The sequence below is a fragment of the Colobus angolensis genome, unplaced genomic scaffold (assembly GCF_000951035.1).
Source record: "Colobus angolensis palliatus isolate OR3802 unplaced genomic scaffold, Cang.pa_1.0 Scaffold51, whole genome shotgun sequence".
Classification (NCBI taxonomy): Eukaryota; Metazoa; Chordata; class Mammalia; order Primates; family Cercopithecidae; genus Colobus; species Colobus angolensis.
In genome coordinates this window covers 13,475,987-13,481,433 of record NW_012118599.1, presented here as the reverse complement: position 1 = coordinate 13,481,433, position 5,447 = coordinate 13,475,987, and the positions used below count along the sequence as shown (strand labels likewise).

At 52.9% G+C, this 5,447-nt stretch overlaps 1 protein-coding gene across 7 annotated transcripts in view; it reads left to right on the top strand.

The window, feature by feature from the left end:
• TJAP1 (tight junction associated protein 1 (peripheral)) overlaps positions 1-5,447 on the top strand; it is a 31,658-nt gene that overhangs the window by 13,669 nt on the left and 12,542 nt on the right. Inside the window, exon 1 of one of the 7 annotated variants that reach the window (XM_011960368.1) lies at positions 1,029-1,244. The exons of the other annotated variants lie outside the window; for them this stretch is intronic. The gene's annotated coding sequence lies outside the window, so the exon portion shown is untranslated. Of the gene's footprint in view, positions 1-1,028; positions 1,245-5,447 lie in introns of those variants that run through there. 7 annotated transcript variants of the gene reach the window in all.

Below are 5,447 nucleotides of genomic sequence, written 5' to 3'. Positions count from 1 at the left end.
TTAGCCAGGATGGTCTCGATCTCCTGACCTCGTGATCCGCCCGTCTCGGCCTCCCAAAGTGCTGGGATTACAGGCTTGAGCCCCCGCGCCCGGCCGCTACTCTTTTAAAAGCACACCAGACCCAGTTGGTGTTTTTGTTTTCCTGTGGGTGAGGATTCTGAAGGTCACCTGTCAGTGGCTGTGCTCAGTCTAGGGCAGGAGTCAGGGCCTGTTGAAAGAGTTGTTGCCTTTTTTTTCTAGACAGTTGTCTCATCTTCATAGTCAGGCCTTGGCCTTTTTGAGCTCTTGGGCTGTAGTCAGAGCAACATGGGGAGCCCAGTGTATAGGCAATTATTGGAAATGTTTCCTGTCTGCATGAATCTTGATCCTAGGCTTGAGAAAAGGCTGGGTCCACCTGTGTGGCCAGGGCGGTGACTCTTCCCTTTTTGCCCCTAGTCATCAGAGAGCCTGCAGGGCATCCTAGAACAGGAGAGAGGACCTCTTTCCTGTCTTTTCCCTGCCAATATCTTGTCCTCTGCTAAGCATCAGTGGGTGTGGATATATGTGTTGTAGTCCTGTCCTCCCGCCCCAGGGGACACATCTTGTGGGGTCTCTGGAATGTCACTGCTTTTGCCTCATTTGCCTTGCAGTCTGTGAGCTGGAGGTGTCACTTCCCCCAGGGTGGTCTGGAGGCTTCATGGAAGAGTTGTTTCTGCTGTTGATGGGAGAGCTTCTTGCGTGTTGCTCGTGTTGCTCGTTCTGAGAGGGGAGAATAGTCCATGTTGCTCCTCTGGGGCTCCCTGGGAAGTGCCACCCCTGGCCAGGTGGCAGTATGCAGCCCGCACTGTTGACTGGCCCAGCTGTAGGCCAGGCACACACTGCCCCATTGTACTGTGCTTTCCGACACAGCCCTTGTCATAGCCTCTAATCCTTGGGCTGCTTCTCTCCCAGCCCCTCAGATCCTGTGGGAGGTGGTGGGATGGACTCTGCTGGCACTGGTGCGGGATGGGTGGCAGCTGCAGCTGTGGGTGGCTTTGTTCTTATAGCCTAGCTTTCAGAGTCCTGGTGCAGCCTGGCAGCAGTGTTTGGGGAACAGGCGAGATAGAGGAGCTGAGCCCCTTCTCCAACAGCCGTCCTCTCTGTTGACCAACCAGAGAGGCTTGTTGCCTGAGGTCAGCAAGCTGGCCTCCCTGGTTGGCAGGGGGAGGGCTTGGCTTCCACCTGGCATGGTTTCCGGATGGGAGAAAGCCCCTGAGGGTCTGGTGGTAAGTCTGCGGTGCTTCCCATCAGGAGAGTGCAGTGTGCAGTATGTCCCCTTGGGCATCCTGCAGCTTGCCATTCCTCTGCTTTCTCTCTGCAGCTCCGGAGTTGGGCTGCTCACAAACCAAGCTGTCTGTTTGTATGGAGTGCCTGGAGGGCGTCTGCCATGAGTCTGTCGCTAACTGCACTAACCAGGAGAGCTGGCTGGTTGGGGAGAAGACACTAACCCTGTGAGTCTGACCTCAGCCAGCTAACCTGCCCTGGGGTGCCACCAGCAGGGCCTCTGTCCTCCATCCCTCCCCGCAGCCTGGCTGCCTCTGTCCTTAGCTTCTATCACACGATCTCCTCTGCTCTCTTGTTCTTACTACCGGGTCCCTCTATTTTCCCAGTCTCCCTCTGCTATGGGTGGGGCTATGCCCCCTTCATGGCCATCTGTCCATCACCAGCCTGCTGCTGGGCTCCACTGACCCCCCAACACCGTCACCCTCCCCCAAGTCAGCAGCATGCTCTTCACTTCTCCATTTAAACAGAATCGGTTGGAGTTTCTGTTGAATCTGCTTTTAGCACCACAGAGTTTGAGAAGATCCCTCAGTTACCATGCTGCTGCTGCTGCTTCTCACAGCTCAGAGACAGATGAACTAGAGTGGGAAGGGATTTTTCTCCTAGACCAGATCATTTCCTCCCTTTGTCAAGAAGGGAAGGTGGGATAGTGTCCCTGTTACTCTCACCCTAGGATAAGAAGTTAGCATCAGCTGCAAGGTTCTCTTTAGGATTGGGGAGGTAGAGGAAAACCTTGGCCTGGTTCCGGGGAGTTCCCTGGGCAGAAGAGTGAAGCTACTTAAACTGAATGCTGGGGACCCGAACCGGGGACCCATGTGAGACGTCACTCCCATTGGTGACCGTTGCTCTGGGAGGTGGAGTTTGGTCCCCCCACCTCTTTTCACGTCTGGAGCTTCAGGTGGACTTTAGCCATGAAAAGCTGGGAAGGGCGCCTCAGTAGAGTGGGGGCAGGACCTGGCTTCGGACTCCACACTGGGCTCAGAAAAGGTCCTGGCCTCAGATTGGGAGATGGGTGAGTGCAGCCTGGTGTGGAGAAGCTCCCACGCAATCCCTTCTCCCTCCAGGCTTGGGAAGGAGAGGCGGGTCTGGAGATCATGAGAAAGTTGATTGCCTGTTGTTTCCTGGTGTTCCACACAGGTCACTCTAGATACACTGTGGCTGTGGCTTCTGGAGGTGGTGCGGTGCTGGGGAGGCTGGACTGGGGAGCTTGAGACCTGAAGGCTGCCTAAGTGGATTCTGTTCCCCTTGGGCTGGGAGAGAGAAGATAGGAGCCTACCAGCATTGGGTGGAAGCTTGTAAATGGGAGAGGGTGTGTTATGGGCCCGGAGCGAGGAGGGTAGCACTCCCGAGCAGGATGATGATTTCTCAGAGGTTGATACATTAAGAGACCAAAGTTGATAGGGGATATCCATATTGATGAGAAATATCCTTTTTTTTTTTTTTTTGAGACTGAGTTCTGCTCTTGTTGCCCAGGCTGGAGTGCAATGTCGCGATCTCAGCTCACTGCATCCTGCGCCTCCTGGGTTCAAGCGATTCTCCTACCTTAGCCTCCCGAGTAGCTGGGATGATAGAAATGCACCACCACGCCCGGCTCATTTTGTATTTTTAGTAGAGACGAGGTTCTCCATGTTGGTAAGGCTGGTCTCGAGCTCCCGACCTCAGGTGATCCACCCGCCTTGGCCTCCCAAAGTGTTAGATTACAGGCATGAGCCACTGTGCCTGGCCCAGTGAGAAATATCTTGATGAAAATGCACTATATCTGATAAATGAATGTATGTACTATGCAATATTAAGGATTTATAGTGTTGATCAATATCCATGTGGAAATGAATTTTATTGTATGATTAATAATAGTGAATGTATGATAGTTGATTAAGGAATAAACAATACCTGCTTATATGCATGTGGATTGATCTCATAATGTATTATTATATATGAGTGTACTATGTACAAATAAACATTTATAGTACTATATATTATTCATGGGGACTAGCAGTAATGCAGAGATGTTTAGGGACCCCAAATGGGGAGTTGACGAACTGGAGGCTTTCTTGACTTGGCTCTGACCAGGAAAGCAAGAGGACCTGGAGTTGAGGCCTGGTTGAGAGCCGGTCCTTCACTTTGGCCTTTCTTAGGAGAGGGCATGGGGTCTAATGTCAAATGCAGGCTATGACCTTGGGGACTTCTTGCCCTCCTTTTTTGCAGGGAGGGGTTGGTTTGCCTGGCTCTTTAGCCCCTGTTTCTGTGAAGTGTTTGTCTGGATGTGAGGCCGGTCGATAGACTTGGAAGTGTTTGCTCAGGTGGGAGCCAGGTGAGCTCTGACAGGTCACCAGCACTGTTCTGAGTCCTCAGGATTGCTTTGGGGCAGAATAATTCCCACTCTTTTTGGCTTTCAAAACCCTGTCAATCTGGTTTAGAGTAGGCCGGGGGCGAGTTCAGGGCTGCAGGCAACTTGTCCTGAGAGGGTGAGGTTGTACTTGCCCGGGGCGGGGCGGGCATGGCTGTTGGAGGGGCAGCAGGGCTGGTCTGGGCACAGACTGACATCTTCTAGCCTTGTCTTCAGCCCAGAGCAGAACCTCTGCCCAGGCCCCACCCCATGAGCTGTTGGCTGCCTGCCTGCCACGCGCCCGGGATTGCTGAAGGCTTTGCTCATGTATCTCAGGAACAGCTGCATGCCGGAAACTGGGGGCTGGTGGCAAGCAGGAGGGGTACCCCGGAGACGACGTGGGAGAGGCCGAACCCAGCTTTGGTGGGGTCAGCCCACTGCTGTGGGGGACTGCTCTGCTATTCACGGGGAGTCAGAGGGAGAGTGGCTGTATTAATGGTGGAGGGAGTGGGGATCTTCATGAGCAATCCCCAGGACCAAGGCCAGGTCACCTGGTTCCAGGGCTGACCCTTGCAGGGTGGCCATTTGTGTTCCTTGGACATCAGTTGGGGGCAGAGACTGGATTTCAGAGGCTTGAGAAGTGGCCAGACTTGTGTGGCGGGAGTGTAGCTGACCCCCACTGGGGCACAGCTTCCCACAGGCTTGCAGAGTTCAGAGACTCCACATCCAGCACTTACAGCTCAGGACAGTTCCTGAGGGGGAGGCCCCAGTCCTTGTGTGATCAGACATTTGTGTTTTAGTGGTTGATGAGGGGCTTTAGGAAGGGCTTGTATTTATTGTTATTTATTTATACACTGCTGGATTCCAAGGGAATTAAGGTGGCATACAACACAGCTGGCGTATTCTGAAACAGGGCTGGGTGTTCCTTTCATTTTAAAAGCAGTAGTGATTACTGACTTCCGTTTGACTTTGCTTGGTTGAATTATGAAGAAGAGCTTGGATGATTTTCATGGTAATGTGTGGGCCCTCCCTGATTCAGAAGCTTGTGTTCATTGACTCCTCAAGGTCTCTCACTTGCTTGATTCATTGACAGCTGAGAGCAGAAAGGCTTCGCAGTAGGTTCAGAAATGATCTGAACCCAGATAAACTCTTGGGGCCACAATTACCTAAAGCAGGTATTGGTGATGTGGAGAGTAGGAAGGTAGTTGCTCTATGGGGCAGGGCAGCTGCTCCAGGATCAGGAGAGTTGTGGGGTGAGGTAGTACAGAACGTGGGGAGCTGGAGGAGATGTTTGTTGGGGAAGGCTGAAGTTGGAAAAGCCAAAGAACCATATCCACTCTGGATTCCTGTCTCCCTCTCCTGGGCTGGTGTTGAAGAGATGGCCTCAGCCTCAGCTGGGAGAAGGCTGGATTCTTGAACTTCCTTTCCTCTTCTGCATCTCTGACTTTGCCTGAGCCTTAGGCGTAACCCCGGAAAGGATGGCAGAAGGGAAGTGGGATGGCATCTTTGGCTCTTGGGCTGGAAATTTTTTGCTGTTGCTCCTGTGGGTGCTTGCTGGGAACAGTAAGATAGTATATTGGGGAGCAGCAGGATTCTGAAGAGATTCCTCTCTCATACCACTCTGTCTCTAGCAACAGCAATCTTCCACCACAGTGGAAGCCCCTGATCAAATATGCGTACCCCCAAAAGGGAGCAGGTGTAAGTTCCATCTCCTGGTTAAAGAGTGATGCTTGGTTGGCTGGGCGCGGTGGCTCAAGCCTGTAATCCCAGCACTTTGGGAGGCCGAGACGGGTGGATCACGAGGTCAGGAGATCGAGACCAT